Below are 17,670 nucleotides of genomic sequence, written 5' to 3'. Positions count from 1 at the left end.
TCAGCAGGATTATTCCCATGCTGAAGGCATCCCACTGGGCTGTAACAGCGCTCCCTCTATCACAATGCTCCCTCTATCCCTCTGCAGACCTACAGAGCAACATCCCAACTTACTCTACAAACTGAATGACCTGTGCCTGGTGAGAAGGAAGGGGTCTCTGACAAACCCCCAGGATGAAGCTCAGGAATCCTGGCATGGTCATACCACCAAGATGAGCAGGACTGAGGTTGTCCATCATTAGGCCATTGTTTGTTGTCACCAGATGCTACCATAACTTTGTGTCACGTGCTCAGAGAGAGGAGAAGACTCCTCTCTGCAGTAGGTTTTCCTTATTAGCTGTCTGCCAGGACGGCTGCACAGAGAGAAAACGGGAAACTTCAGTCTGTGACCATATGTCCAATGTATGTTTCTCTCTCCGGCTCCCAGGGAATATTCTCATTTTAACTCCCAAGTTGCGTGACTTTGATCCATCCTATTTTCTAAACCAGAAACGCCAACTCTTTATGAATCTATAAAGTCTTGTACAGAACCTGTTTCAGAACTGAGAAGTTCCACAGTCTAGTGGACAAGTGTTGCGCTTTGAAGCCAGGAAGGCCTGGATTTAGAAAGTGTCTTCCCACTCAACAGCGGCACACACAGGCTTTCAACATTTTTGTATCTGTACATGTGTGTGCGTGTTTGTACAGGTGTGCATGTTGATGGATATGTGTGTTGCGTAAGGAGTCAGCCTCGGATATCATTCCCGAAGACACCGTTTGCCTCGTTTTGAGGCAAGGACCCTCACTGGCCTAGAACTCACTAAATTGGCTCTGCCAGCTGGCCAGGGAACGGGAGTCAATGGTCTCTACCTGCCCAGCTCAGAGACCACCAGTGTCATTATGCCCAGCTTTTTCTGTAGATTACGGCCTTAAACTTGGGTCCTTACATTCACTTGGCATGTGCTTTACCAACTATGCTAGCTCTCCAGCGTCCTACATCCGTCCTTAGTAGAATTCACTGAAGCCCTCGAGTCTGGAGGCAATGAACTGGCATAGGTCAAGCTCCTAGAAGGTGCCGGGAACACAGTAAGAGTTCAGTAAACGGGAGCTGTTCTTTTAAAGGTCTTATCACTATAATATGGTTCCAAATACAATATGATCAAGTTGCTGAGCTAACACACACGAGGGCTCAGCCACACTACTTCCTTCACTTGCCTCCAGCCTCTGCTCACTTTGGTTTCACTGTTTTTTCCTCAGTCAAACTCAATCAAAGAGGTTTTGTTTTTCGGGGAGGGGATGTTTTTTGTGTTTTGTTTTTGGTTCTTTCGCTACTGTTGGTAAGTTTCAGCCCTGCTCCCTTGCACATGGCTGCTCGGATCTGAACAGCTCTCCAGTTTCACAGTTAGCACCCCCAACACGTCCAGCCACCATGGGAAAGAGAGCACAGCTGTTGTGGGCTGCATTCACTCCCGGTTTTTTTTTTTTTCTCCATGTTGAAAAAAGAGTCCCCTTTGTCTCTCGCCTCTGGCATCAGGCATCAGCTCTGTGGACTCCTCGCCTCCCACTACTGGCTCTGGTGGTGGCACTGGTGTGCTGGTGGGGTGGGGTGGGGGGGCTCACATTAGCTCCGGGTCTGTGGCGGAGCAGCGATTGCTGTTCAGTGATTGATTTACTCCGGAGCACCAGAAAGCCCTACTAGCTCAGCAGCTCTTTATGACATCTGGCACACACTGTAACTTGCTTCCAGCTCGGCTCGTGGAGCTGGGCTCTGTCCTGCCTTAAAACCAGCCCCAACTCCTCAATTACCTTCTGCTCTTATTCATGCCCCGCCAGTTCCTCTTTGTTGGAATCCGAGAGAAGCCACAACATCTGCCAAGGCCAGGAAGCTCTTGCAAGGACTTGCGGGCCCTTTCCTCAGAGGTGAAGGTGGCATTTAGAATCGGACTGGTGGGCAGCTCATGTATTTTATGTAAGAGGACAAAGGGGAAGATTTCCAGATAAATTTTCTTGTCAGAGATTTCCAGGAAAGGGACAGCTCGGTGACTTAGGCTATGCCTCCGCTCAAATCAAAAGACCACAGGACAGGTGTGAACAGACATTCTCTCCAGTTTGTCTCCTTGGTGAACACACTCGGGATCACCAGGCAGCTGCCATTCCTCTTACCCAGTCAGCTCAAGTCAGCCAGGAGCGACAGTTTCTCCACTCCCTCAGGTCCTGAGTTCAGAGGACTGAGTCAGTGAAAGAAGTCATTTCTTCAGGACAATTCACCTGCTCTTAGCAGAAGGAACCATTGCAGGTCCAACACTGTGAAAAATGAACTTAGAACCTGATGTGGGGGAGGATGGAAGCTGGGTTTTCACCCCAAGCTTGAGAGAAGTTGTGCAAAAGGCACTTTTCAATTTGACCAGCTTTATCTCCTTAGTCCTGTCCTTCACTATGGGTTTGCTATTAGCAGGCCTGCACAAATCCACAGAAGCCATTCAACTACCACAGTTTCTGGCCTCACGAAAAGTGTATGTGGTGGGGGAGTCTCCCTAAAAGTAATCTCCAAATTATCAGCCAGGATTGGGATATGGCAGTCAGAGTTTACATTCTGTAGGGATAATTCTTCTAGCTCACACTAAGGCTGTCTTCTTCCTTAACTTCTCCCTTTCAGGATGCGAAGTACACACCCTACACGCTCCACATCTTACTCTGAAGTACGACTATCCAGATGAAAGCAACTCTGTGAAAAATTGCAACCTCAGTCATTAAAGACACCTGCTTGTGTCCACACCCAGACAGTGCATCAGCAAGTCTCTGAGTAACCGGCCCATAGTAGAAAGCAAAATTTGGAAGTCAGTAAAAGGTGTAATTGCCAAAGAACCAGCTGGTGTTACAAATTTTCTAGTGTAAAGTATCTTCAAAATGCACATTATAGTGGATACACCACTCAGGGACCCAGTTCTGAAAATCAACTACTTAGCTCTAGTCTAGAAATGGACATGTCTTATAGGAGATCATGGGTATTTTGTCTGGCTCAGCAGTAGTAGACTGTATTATTATACAGAGTGAAGACAGAATGTGATGTGGGATTCCCCTCTGTATGCTGTGAATTCATTGCCATTGGTTAATAAAGAAACTGCTTTTGGCCAATGACTTAAGAGGCAGAAAATCTGAACAGAGATGTAGAAAGAGAATAGGTGAAGTCAGGAAGACACCATGTAGCTGCCAAAGGAGACAGACACCAGATGGCACCTTCCCAGTAGGCCACACCCACATGGCGAAACTTTAATAGAAATGGGTTAATTTAAGATGTAAAAGTTACTTAATAAGAAGCCTAAACTACTGGTCAAGCAGTGTTGTAATTAATATAGTTTCTGTGTAATTATTTTGGGTCTGGGCCACCGGGAAGCAAACGAGCATTCTACGTTTACAAGGATGCCTGGTCCTTATGATTCCACGGGAGATAACCAAGGGCAATAAGCAGAGTATGCTGTTCTGTTGGAGGTAAGCAGCAAGGCTGATGTGCTGTGCCCACCACCACCACCACCTTTACAGTGACTTAAGGTCAAAATCATACCACTGTTGGCCTTAAAGTTAATAAGAAACTACAAACAGTAGACCAGTTAAGTCAATAGGTGTTCTAGGAATAGGCGACTCGCCTTCATAGGGGTAATAAAAAGGATGCAGGCTAAGAACTAGAGAAAACGCGTGTCCAAAAATCACCGTCTTCTTTTCACTCCTCTGTTTTAGAATAATCTAGTATGCAGGTTGGTAGCAAAGCCTAAAGATAATGAATATGCAAATATTTGCAAATAGCTCAGATCTTCCCCTCAAGCAAAAAGGAGGTAGAGAAAAGCCAGTCACTCTTGCTGCTGCCCACAGGCACTGAGAGCTCAGCCAAGACCCTGTGAGCTTACCATCGCGTCCTAGCAATGGAGTCCCCTACTTGCATGGGACTGGACGGTCCTTTTGAAACTTTGAGATCTGGAAACTTGTCCTTCAGAGCTAGTAAACAGTTCTCTGTCTTTTTGTATCAGAGGTATTCAAGCCACTATTTTTAAAACAGGAAGTGAACTGATCATGTCATACATAGAGAATACAAAGGAAGACATTGGATAGTAGCGGTAACTACAGATTCACTGGGCTTCTCAGGAAAATGTCCGTCTAAACAACCAAAGTATGTTCTAGGAAGATTCAGTCTTTCTTGAGTCAAACTGGGGGTGGGGCAACAGAAAAGGGGGCATCCCAGTAGTCATCCTTCTTGAGATACCAAGTCATTCCATCTGTAAAATTGGGAAACTGTAGCATCTCTTCAGCATAGACCATCAGTGCTGACTCGGGAAAATGGCCACTGCCTGGCACTATACTCCTTCCTGATCGAAAGCAGAAGGCCAATGAGCATTGCTGGGTACCATCTAAGCCCCCTGTGTTCCTGGCTCAGAGATAATTCATCCTCTCCATCTGGACTATGCAGCCTCACGCCAGGTTAGCGGGATTGTAGCAGGAGAAAGGCAGGAAATGCCACAGCGCTGAAGCCTGGCTATCGAAGGGAAGTTCAGATCTGCTATTGGATAACCAGATAGGAGAACTCCCTTTTTCTTAATGCAAGGGGCCCCCTGAAAGGTCATGAATCTATAATCCTCAATTCTGTCCATCAAATACCCTTTATTGTATTCTATAGCTTGAAGATGTCTTTAGTTCAAATGGTATTTGCATACTAGAAATATCAATGAAAGTGTTTGGTTTAGTAAGAAAATAAAAGTCATAAAATACTGAATAAGATTTTACTCATTTGTATTTCCTGATTTTTTTTCACAGAGTAATAACATTCTAAGGTCTATCCCATTTGCCTTCAGATAACATTTATTTTCTACTTCTAGTTATTACCATCTTAAAATTTAAACTTTATAGAATAAAATTCAGCACAAACAATTGGAAGTTTGTGAAGATGTATTTGCCTTATCACCCTAAATTATTCTCTAGAATATGGTTACTACCAGCAAAAGAAATCTAAACTATGGCTACACAGTCACTGCTCTCGAAGGCAGCGAGACTGTGGTTTCTCCTTTTCAGTAAGAGCCCTTGAAAAGATGTGGAAGCCACAGCTTCAGGGATAAAAAAAAGAAAATGATTACATTACTTTCTACATCGCAAACTCATATAATGCAGAAAAAATTTACTTTTCCACAATAATTGATTAAAATGCATATACATACACACATGTGTGTACATGTATGTGCATATATGTGTTTGTACATGATCCTATCAGAGAAAGTTTGTCTCTTTTGTATTTTCAGTGAATCTTGCTGTAAAGTCTTCCGTACGTTTGTTTGTTTATTTCTCTGGGGACAGCAGGCCACTAGTCCAGTTTTCCTGATAGAGATCCAGAAAGTAGACACCTGGGAAAGGCCTCTGAACTTGACTTGACCTTTCCTGTTTCTGCGACTCCTTTCACAACTGTCTTCCTCCTGGTGTGACCCTGTCATCAACTGTCATCATGACATGTTTATAAATAAAACATGGAAAAAGGAGTGAGATCACAGCCCAGGATCAGACTTAAGCCATGCCTTTAGGCTTGTTGCCATAGCAGAAATGTATCCAGGATCAAACAACACTCTTGGATAGCAGGCCTCTCAGACTGTTTGCAGCTACAGAGCACCTAGTATGTGGAATACATTCAGTGAATCCCAGAAAGATATTGCTTAGTCCCCCGTGTCTGAAAAAGGAGACACTGGCCCTTAAAAGGGGATTGTGGCCCCACATTATATGTCACTCAATTGGTCCTCGTGATAGAACTGGGAACACAGAGGGAGATAGGCTTAAGTATAAACAGCCAATGAGACACCAAAAATGGAAAGCTATGTTACTCATAGTAACCTTGGTATAGGACAAGGTGAAGTTGGATGAATTCCTTCCTGTTTTGACACCTACTCCTCAAGCCTGCCTAGAACCACCTGGAAGAACTGGCTGACATCAATATGCAGGATACCAGGAAATGTGGGAATCCTGCGCCCAGCTGCCATGCCCTTGTCTTCTTTCCTTTGGGTCTGCTAACCAGACATGGCTACAGAGCAGGGGTACTTGCTCTCCTCTGTGCGTGAATCCGATAAGAAGATGGAATCCATCTTCAGATATAAGGCTATATACATACATATACACCACATACTTACATATAGATATTTATATATTTATACTTATGTATATACATACATGTGTATGTGAGCACAATGCTATGTATATATTTTTGAGGTCTTTGATACATGCCCAGAAATCTGAAAAGAATCCATGGAACACCAAGCAGAAATTCTTTATCCAATGTACCAAAGATGAGGCAAGTGTTGAACACTCAGGTTAGATCTGCCTTTAAGTTCAGCAGATACTTAAGCAAGCTATAGGTTACTTTCCATTCTATATACTCACTTCCCAAACAAAAACTATTCAGTGCTAGGCATTCCCATATCTACCTGTTGCTTCCATTTACTAGAATATGCATACATGGTCTTATTACTATATTAAGCCTAAGTCTACACATTTTTGTATGTTTAGATGTGGTAGTTTGAACGTATTTGGCCCCCATAAGCTTATAAGGAGTGGCATTATTAGGAGATGTGACTTTGTTGAAGTAGGTATGACCTTGTTGGAGAAAGTGTGTCACTGGGGAGGCAGGCTTTGAGATCTCATATATGCTCAAGCCATGTCTAATATCTCAGTTCACTTCCTGTTGCCTGTCAATCAAGATATAGGATTCTCAGTTCCTTCTCCAGAACCACATCTGCCTGCATGCTGCCCTGTTTCATCATGATAATAATGGACTAAACCACTAAAATTATAAGCTACTCCATTAAATGTTTTCTTTATAAGAGTTGTCATAGCCATGGTATCTCTTCACAGCAATAGAAAGCATTACTAAGACAGAAGTTGGTACCAGGGACCAGAGTAGGGCAGGAATAGGCCTAAGTATGTTTTTATTTGGAGCAATATGGACTTTGGTACTTTGTGTTAGCAAAGTGGTGGGAATCTTTAAGCATTTATTAATGGGTGGTACTAATAGGAACATTTAGACTTTTAAACATTTTTGAGACTATGATAAATGAAAATTTGAATTTGAACTAAACGCATTTTGTACTGTGATATTGTTACTAGCTTATGGGGATCAGGGAGTGGAATGTGGAAGTATGAATGGAATTGGCCCCCATAAACTCATAGGGAGGGGCATTATTAGAACATGTGGCTTTGATTGAGTAAGTATGGCCTTGTTGAAAAAAGTGTGTCACTGTGGAGGCAGCTTTGAGGTCTCATATATGCCCAAGTCACAACCAGTATCTTATGCCACTTCCTGTTGCCTGCAGTTCAGTATGTGGGACTCTGCTCCAGCACCAATGTTTGTCTGCGTGCCGCCATTTCCCACCATGATAATGGACAAAACTTTTCAAACTGTAAGTCAACCCACATAAATGTTTCCCTTTATAAGAGTGGCTGTGCTCATCCTGTCTCTTCACAGCACTAGAAACCCTAGCTAAGACACCAGATAAGCATATTTTTTTCCAAACTGCATTGATTCTAAGACATATGTCTTCACATCTTTACATCCCTGGAATTGGAATGAACCTGAAAAAAAAAAATAGAAATAAGCTAATCCACCAACACAGCAGGAGATTTTAATCTGTTTTCTGCACCATGAAAGCAGTCAGGATACAAATAAATATGTAGACAGTATGAAGCAAAAACTTTAGCAAGTTTAATCTAATAGGAGATAAAAGCAGCAAATCAAATGATGGGAGAGTCTGGTCCCTTTCAAGCTCCTTGTCATGGTCCTTAAAGTGCACCAAAGGCTTTGCGTGAGCTTCCAAAGACACCATGATGCTGACATTGGAGTCTGCTCTCTTACTGCTCTGGAATTACTGTGAAAATAGCGGAAGCATCAGCTAGACAAATTTTATAAAGTAAACAAGAAGTGTGAAAATGCGTATATCAAAGAAGAAATCAGAATGAAAAGTTAACTAAAAAATCGTGAATGAAGGATATTTTTTTTAAAGTCTGTATATTTTAAAAGGAGAACTCATAAAACAAAGAGGTTAGTATCTTTCTTAAGAATTTCAAAAAATTCTTAAGTGTTGTGGCGCCTGCCTTTAGTTCCAGCACTCAGAAGGCAGAGACATACAGATTTCTGTGTTCAAAACCAGCCTCGTTTACAGAGTGAGTTCCATGACTGCCAGGGCCACACAGAGAAACTCTAACTCAAAAAGAAAAGTAAGAAAATAATTTTAAATTAAATGTTAAGTAAATGAATATAGTAATTTTAAAAGAGTTTAAATTAACAAAATAGATAGCAAATGTTCTACAGACAGATAAGGAAAGCCAAAAGTCAATTCAATAAAAAATATAAAATTATTAGTAATTCACTGATACAACTGTCCAGGACAAAGAAAAAGGAGAGGCCTTCCTTAGTAGCTAACTGAGAAATTTTAAAAAAGACATTGATGACACAGATGATCAGAAAATGATATAAGAAAAAATACTTTAAAATTTTAGATGCTTAATGCATTTCTTCAAAATTATGCTGACAAAGACTAATATGAAGAAACACAAAGCTTTAACTTCAAAAATCATTTGTGTTTTAACATCTCCTTGCAAAGGAAACCCTACCAGATGGGCTGGTGAATTTTTGAAGCATTCATAGAGCTACAATACCAACTACCAACCACACAGTAGTTTTTCTGCAACATGGAAAAAGAAACATGCTTTCAATTCCTTTCTTCAGACAAGTAAGTGTATGTAACATTTCCATGAAAACTCAACAGACATTTTAACTAAGAAAAATAGTAAGTAGTCAATTCAATACAAAATTTAAGGTATATAATAATATACTATGACTATATTGAGTGTATCACAGCAATAAAGTTAAATGCTATAAAAGTATCAATCAATAAAATTTGCTGTAGCAACTGAGATACAGAGGAAAATGGCATGACCATGTTATCACACACAGCAAAGCACCTTTAATGAAACCCAACATGGTATAAGCTCTCAGGCCTAACAACTCCTAAAATATGCTATTCGTGTAACAGAGATTTTGAATTCGGGGGCGATAAATTCCTCTTACATATCTGAGCTTTTAATCTGAAAGACAAATTTTTACTTATATTTGTCTTTGCATTTTCATTTTTTAAGTTAAATTTGAGGGTCAAAGGTTGAGTCTTTTCTTGGATGGATTCAGTTAGTTCTGAGTACTCCCTCACCCACATCCTTGGCCTCAGTGATAGACCACCCTTAGGAGAGCAGAAACAAACCAGGATGACTTTGCCTGTAACAGCCAGCGGGGACAGAGGACACCATTCTTCTGTAGAATTCTATCTAGATACTGCTTCATGAAGATCCCCTTTTGCTGAATCATGGTGAAGTCTGTCTAATTCTTCATGGTATATTGTACGTTCCCCTCCCTTCTGACAAGCTACTTCCTAATTTGTTAGAGATCACCATACCCATTTTCACTGACAATCAGAAGTGTACTGCTCTCGTGCCGTGGGCCAAGCAAAACTGGGCAGCTTCCCACTCCTGGTGTCAGGGTCACTTTTAGAATCCAATGTTATTGAAGTTGCCATGGCGCCCCTTTGGGTCAGGCATGTGGGGCAGTAAGAGAGGAGAGCTCGGGTTGCTTTTTGTTGTGCCATTTCAAATCTCTCCCTTCCTATGAAATAACCTCATCAAGAGGCCCTCAAAATCAGCCCTGATGGTAGGACACTCACTTTGGGTTTCCGGCATCCTGAAACTGTTTATCGGAGCCAGTTCTGTGGGTGAGAAGGGAAAACTCACGCTGCCTCTCTATTCACATCTCAAATACTGAATACCCTAGGCATATGCTAACTGGAAACTTATTCCCATCTTACTTTTGCTCATTTTTATTTTTTATAATTGAATGGGAAGGATTCCTTCAAATATTTTGCATTCAAGTCCTCCGTCATGGTAGATGATTGTACAGATATTTTCTGGAAGGCGTCTTTTTACTTTTTACTTTCTTGAAGTTCAAATCTTTTCAATTGGTAAAATCCATGTTAATACATTTGAGTCACAGCTACTGATGTCATAAATGTGTGTGCCTAGCCTTTATTCTAAGAGTCTTTAGTGATTTGAACTCTTACATTGAACTTGATAGTCTATTTTCAACTAATTACTGCATATGGTATGCTTAAGAAACAAGTTTCATCCATTTGTACATGTGTGTGTGTTTGGTCACTTCTTTACTACCTAACAAAAAATAATTGTTCTTATAAATTATTTTTTGCATCCCATTCAAAAATCAATTCACCAGAAACATAAGGGTTTCTGGACTCTTTTTAGCTGATGCAATATGAAGAATATGCAAAGTTAAGTCTGCTCTTATGCTAGTACCAACACCGTGTGGATTACTAGAGCCTTATAGTTTGGAAATAAAAACAAATCCTTCCCTCACGTCAAACTACTTGGAAGATAGCTCTGCTTCTGTTTCATGAGAATGGAGAGGTGGGGGTGAAGAAGGCCATCAGCTTCTTTTTCCCTAAACTAACCAAGAATCCCAAGCCTTGGAGATGGGAGGGCGGAGCTTGCATCATCTTGGCTCCTTATGCCCAGGGCATATCTTCACATTACTAAGTGCAGAGACACAAATGTGCAAGACTCTTAAAAACTTCATTGAGAGGTGGCAAATTTTCTTGTGTATTTCTTCACTTATTGTATGCCTAAGCACAGTATCCAGAGAATTCAAATACTTCTCTTTATTTTTCCCTAGTTAAATTACTACAGCTGGATTTTTAAAATTAAAGACATTGGCCCTCATCTAGTTATTTAAGCAAAATTTGAAGGTGCATAAAAAACAACTCTCAGGAAGGTGGCTTTGGTGGTTTGAGAAAAAAAAAAAAAAAGGCCCCATAAGCTCATAGATTTGAATTCTTAGTCATCAGAAAATGATGACTCTTGAGAAAGATTAGGAGGTGAGGCCTTACTGGAGTAGGTGGGTTCTTGTTGGAGGAAGTGTGTCACTGGGAATGGGCTTTGGAGTTTCAAATGCTCAAGCCGGGCCCAGTGTCCTTTCTCTCTCTTCCTTCTGTCTGTAAATCTGGATGTAGAACTCTCAGCTACCTCTCCAGCACCATGTCTACCTTTAAGCTGCTATGCTTCCTGTCGTGATGGCAATGGACTAAACCTCGGAACTTTTGAACAAGACCCAATTAAATGCTTTCTTTTATAAGATTGCTGGGGCCATGGGGTCTCTTCACAGCCATAGAACGTTAAGACAGTGACCATGAGAAATACCCTACTTCCGCATGTGACTGAAATCTGCAGTGGAGCTAGATCAGTGACATTTTAGTTCCTCTTACTCTATTGACTCAGGACTGGTAGAGTCGTAGCAATCATTAATATACTCACTTGATAATTCAGCACACTTCAGTGAGCTCACATACTATAGTGGGTAGTGAGTTTGGAAAGGCACCAGAACACACCTCGTGAAATTGTGATCTCTATTCGAGACAAATTTGTAACATAACACAATGTCCCCCAGATATGTATTGCTGTTTTTTACCCAAGCAGAGGACTCCTTTCCCTTGTGGTAAAAGTCTATAACTATAGCAATATTACTGCTTTTATAGTCAGTTTTTAGGAATCCTTAAGGAATCAATTTTTAATTAATAAAACGAAAAATAACATTCAGCTTTTAAAAGGTTAAATTAATGCTGATGTATATACATTATGGTTCAAACTTCAATACAGCGTATTTTTAATTGTTAAATGAAAGTTACCTTTCCAAAATATAAAATGGAATCTGCTTCATAATGCTTGCTAATTTCCATGGTGCCAAAAGTGATGGTAACCAATTTCAGGTCAGTGAAAAATCAACCCTGTGGTTTGGGGAAATACGAGCACACTTTCCCAGATCGGTATACTGTAACCTACACAGGACAGCGATCCTGTACTTAAAGAATATTCAAGATATAGTAAAAATACTCCTGATCTCATGTCAGCTAAAAAAAAAAAGTGACTATACATAGTACAGTCAGATCTGCATTCTAATGTCTTTCCCCGGGGAAGTTAATTTAGAATAATCAATCCTTCCATACATTGCAGTGGTTCCTATTCTGGCTTCCAAAGTCTGTGTACTCTACTTAACCAACTTATTTTTTACCTTGTCGCAATTAGGTTTGGACATTACATTTTTACAAGCAACACAGTATACATTATGCTGTATTGCTACCACATTTTACTGCAATACTGTTTCAGGAGTCTATCATTATTAATAGAGATACTTTCCAAGATCCTTAATAGATTCCTGAAGACAGAGATAAAGCCAAACCCACACACGCACACACACGCACACACACACACACACACACACACACACAAAATACAGTTTTCTTTATGTAATACTTATAGTAAAGTTTAATTTATAATCTGGCATAGTAAGAAATTAGTAACAACAACAATAAAATGAAATTATAACAATATATAATGTTACCTATGAAATATAATATATAAAATCAAAGTTATTTTAAAATGCCTTGTCATGGTATTGATTGGCAACCTCAGTACCACAATAAAAATATTTTTTCTTTTTTTTCTTCTTTATTTATCTATAACTTTCACCTTTCCATGGAAAGGAAGTCTGTCTTATTCAGTTTGATACCACTGCTTTTATGTGTTACGATCATCACTGAGTAAAACAGAGGTCTTTGAATACAAGCCCTGAGAGAATGGGAGCATCAAACCTATCTTTAAGGTGACTACTAATTAATGAATGGCAGGTAGCATATATAGCATGGATATGAAAAGAAAAGGCATGATTCACATTCTGGACATGACAGGACATGAAGATCCATGATTTTCCACACTTGTCAGAGCAGTTGGCATATTCAAACATGAACGGCTTATTTGTATAATCTTGCAGTGAATATTTTGGAAGCATAGTTGGCTGTATGTAGTTGAAACTGAAGGAAGGAAAAATTACAGACAGGCAGGACTATTGCATAACATTAAAATAATTCATTTCTGTGCTGTAGGAAAGCAGCAAATTCCTCTTAGGGGTGTAGCTCTGTTTAGAAAATACTGAAATAAACATTTTAGTTAGACTAATCTGGGACTCGGGATTTTGTGTGGAACAGAAGTAACTGAGATGACTTTCACAATGCAGACAACCATTCTGCCTGAGGAAATGAAATATCAGAATTGTCCTTCCTATGTCCAGCCTCAGCTGGCGTTCTGGAATACAAGAGTTTAGGAGCTTCAGAAGGAACAGACTGGAAAGGATGAGGTGAGAGAGAATCTAAACCAAGAATTGAAGACGGAGTGCAAATTAATGGCAGTGTGTCAGAAGCTGAGTTGTGGATGGCTTCCCAGGGAGGACCCATGGATACCAAGGGAAGGGAGCTTCTGTTTAGGTAAAGAGTGGGTCTGACATGAACAAAAAAGGAAAGATGGGAGAGATAGAGAGAAATACCCAAAGCTCAGAGTAGCTCATGGAGTTGGTCAGGGAGCAGGCAGTTGGTATACAGAAAACATCAGTCATGTGGAGTGGAAGAGACCAGGAGAAGGGATTCCCAGGTATCTGAAAGATAGGTCTTCCCTTCCACCCCTCTGAATGGTGATGAGATATGGAATGGAGAGTGCCCCAGGATGCTTGAGGACAGAGTGAAGTTACTGTCTACATTGATTGCTCATCCTCTACTCCACTCTAAGTATTAATCTCATTTCTCTAGTAGGTTCTTCACCAATTTTCCATATGGCAAGCACACATGCATGTGTGTATGCATGCATGCATATATGTATATAGTAATGCAAATGGGCCTTTGGGTGTCTTGAAAATTCTAGTCATAAGTAATCGCCGTACAAATGAAAGGTGCACTCAGAGGCCCCGCTGAATAGCGAGTAAAGGAGGCAACAGTCACTACTTTTCCTAATGGCTCAAAGACAGATCTCAATTGTTGTAGTCAATATTTTCAACATTATGGTTTTTAAATGGAGAAATCTAATCACTATAATTTCATAACATTTATATTATGTGTATATTCCTCTTATATTCATACATTTGTTTCTTTCAAATGCCGTGTATATAGCATTTGTGGATGATACATTCCTTGGTTTACAACAGTGCTGATACTTCTGGGGGTAAGATTGAAAGCCTTTCTATCAGCATTGGCACAGCAATGGAGCCTTGGTGTTCCAAGCTTCAATAGCATGGATGTCAAATGCAAGTTTGGTGTTACATCAAGCTTGGCATTTATGTAAATATCGTGACTGTGCTAATAATTATTGGCAATTCTAACCTCTATATTATGTCATTATCCTTGCCAATTTCCAGAGAAAACTGGAATAAAAGAAGGTTGTGTCAAAATACAGGGAGAGGCACTATTTGGCAAGCACAATCAGCTGCTATTTACTTCTAATAGCATCATTAAACACAAAAGAATTTGCAGTGTGTACATGCTCAGGCTCCCATCAGTAGAGCAGACAGAAAGGAAGACTCCATCATCAGAAGGTAGGAAGCCCTTGTAGTGCCTGGCTCAAAGCACACAAAGAAGATGCCTTGAATTTCTGCTCTCCATCTTTAAATTTCTACCCTAATGAAGGCACCCTTTTCTGGTGTCTCGGAAAGTGAAGACACCACTTCAGAGCCTCATTCCTAGGAAGCTTACATCACGTGACTTCCCCCAAATTTTCTATCTTATTGTGACTATCATGAGAGTAATCCTCAGGGGCAGGCCCAGAGAAGGAAAGCCCAGCACTGTGCCCTGTAAACACTCCCCAAAATAAAACAAGCTGTTCATTTCCAAACAGACAAGAGATTTAAAAGCAACCATACCCTAGGCCTACCACATACATGGTCTGAATGTCTTGGTTAAAATGTAGTGATCATACATGGCATAAAGAAAATAGACCTAACCATATGTCACCTGTGCCTGCATCATGCCCGCATATACCATTAATCTGCCACACAGTATTTTTGGACTGTTATGTTCTACAGAGTGATTGACCCTTTCATGATTATCAAACTACCATATTTCTTATAATATAGTCAGGCCTGGAACTTACTTTGTCTTTCAATAGGTAGAACACACAGACTCCCAGGTTCTTTTGTTAATTCTTAGTAGGCTATTTTGTTCTTTATCCTTTACTGTTATCATGTTTGTTCCTTTAGATTCCAAGCAACTTTGTTTTTAATGATTATTATCATTATATTCTTTATTGGCCTTTTCGTACTAGTCTTTGTTGTTTTAGTGGCTGCCTTGGTGCTGAGAGCGTACAGCAATAATTCATCTAGCCTTAGCATACAAACTCATATACCATTTCACATAGAGAAATACAAGATGCCACTCAATTCTCACACTTTCTGTTACTCTCGTACTATATTTTACTTTTCGATCGAGTCTTCACATCGTGTTATTATCTTTCTTTAGTCATTTACTTTGTAAAGCGATTTAAATACTGATGTAAACTCTTGTGCATTTACCAGTGAAGACGTCATTTCCAATACATTTCATTCATTTCCCGATCCATCCCTCCTACACGGCATCATTTCCCACCCTCCTGAAGCTCTTTCACTAATTTAAGTCTGACAGTGATTAATTCTTCCAGCGTTCATGTTTAAACAGTATACAAATTGTCATTGATTCTAAAATACATGTGTTTGATATCAAAGTCTAGACTGACATTTGTTTCATTTAAAACTTCGTTGTTTTCGATCCCTAACAATCTACCAATATTCTTATTATTCATAACTTAGCATGGATGTGTGCATCTTCCTCCACCTCTGGTTGCATTTAGGGTCTTCGCATTATCAGTGTTTTTGAATCATCTGATTATAATGTGACATGTAATTTTCTTTATAATTCTTGTACTTGAGCTTCAAAGTTTCCTGGATTAGCAGGATAATGCCGTTCATCATATTTGGAAATATTTCCACCTTGTTGCTCATTCACATTAGGGGACTCCATTTATGCTTGTATTAGATCACTGAGTTTGTTCTATAGTTCAATGATGCTCTGTTCATTTCATAAAACTGCTTTTTCTCTCTATGTCCCAGTTAAGTAGGTCTAACACTTTGTCTTCTACTGTATCGTCAAGTCCACTGATCTTTTAATTTTGGTAATGTCTAATGTAATGCACTTTTAATTTCAGACATTGTAGTGCATGTGTTTGAATGTCCATATCACAAACATTTAAAAATCTACTTAACTAATGAACATACAGTTGTAGCTATTGTTCCGACATTGCCAGCCTGTTGGAATCCTTGCTCCTGATTGCTTCTATTTCCTGACTTTCCCTCATGGTTGAATCCTTTTGGGTACACTGCTGTTTTTTATTTCTATAAATATTCTTATGTTTTGTTCTTCAGTGTAATTAAGTTACTTGGGGAAAAGTTCATCCATTCCAGTCCTATTTTTAGGATTTGTTGGGCAGGACATAGCTGTTCTATTTCTGGGGTTCATTATTCTTCACTAGAACTGCAAGCTCCTCTTGAGTAATTCCTACCACTACCTTATAAGTTGTAACACTCAGATGTTTAAAGCACTTAAAAGAAAAAAATGTTTATAACATAACCAGATGACTGCATAGAAGCCTAGATGACAGACACACAATACTTGATTGGGATGTTTTTTATCTGAAATTCTGTCAGGTGGCTCTGCGAGGCCTTCAATAACTTCCTGACAGTCAAGTGTGATCAGCATTCATCTACTATTCCAAGGGGACCCTGTACAAGCCTTCGGCATTCCTTCTCTATGTTCACTGCTAGGTAGGCATTATTTTTCTGTCGGCTTAGTAGCCATACTTGTTTCTACTGATATTTTAGCTACCGTCTGTGCCCCAGAGCCAGTCAGTCAGCACCCCACAGACCTGAGCCTGGTGGGATTTCTGTCCCATGGCACTGACTTTGTTGCAACCTCCATATGTAGGTTTTAACCAAGTCTCTATAGTTGTGTTTACCAATAATGACTCAGGAGTCAGTTGTTGGGGTGAAAACCTGCTAGATCAGAGAAGCAGAGAATCAACCAGCTGGCCTGCCTTTTTGGTAGGAGATCAGGCAAGAGAGGTGTCTCTCCACTCCTCCTAAACCAGAAAAAGACCGAGTCTCTGGGTCCCTCCCTACTCCTTCCTGTGCATCTCTATCATATTCCTGGATCCTCTCTCCTCTTTATGGCTAATTCCTGTCAAGTAGTTGCTGGCTCTGCTCCTGATCTAAGGTTAATTTGTATTAACACAGTCTTGGAGTTCCACAGTGGGATCAAATATCCTATAACAGATAGGTCTTTTTTTTTTTCCACACACTCCAACTTTTATAACGCTCTTGCTCTCATAATTCTGTCAGCTCTGCCTCTTCAGCGTAGAGAATCTCCTAGAATTTTCAGGTTTGTCCCTACCAGTGCTGTAACCTTGAACACCTCCCAAGGCAGATGCCTAAGGGAAAGTTGGGAGCACAGTGATTCCTCTCAAACTGTTTTCAATTGCCTGCTGTCTGCATGTGCTCTGGGAAGTTGTTACACTTGTCAGTCCATTCCAGGGTTAAATCTAAACCTTATTGTTCCTATTGTTCCATTTTAGCCAAGAATAATTGTGCCCTTTATGCCTGAGTATGCCTTTTTTCTCCAAACATTTGAAATGAGTTTTCTGTGATGTAACAGGTTCTTCTGCCTAGCCCATCACCATGATAATAGGTTGGATATTCTAACTTACCTGTGTAAAT

Source organism: Chionomys nivalis, chromosome 14 (genome assembly GCF_950005125.1).
Source record: "Chionomys nivalis chromosome 14, mChiNiv1.1, whole genome shotgun sequence".
Classification (NCBI taxonomy): domain Eukaryota; kingdom Metazoa; phylum Chordata; class Mammalia; order Rodentia; family Cricetidae; genus Chionomys; species Chionomys nivalis.
Note: the sequence above shows the minus strand (reverse complement) of the source record.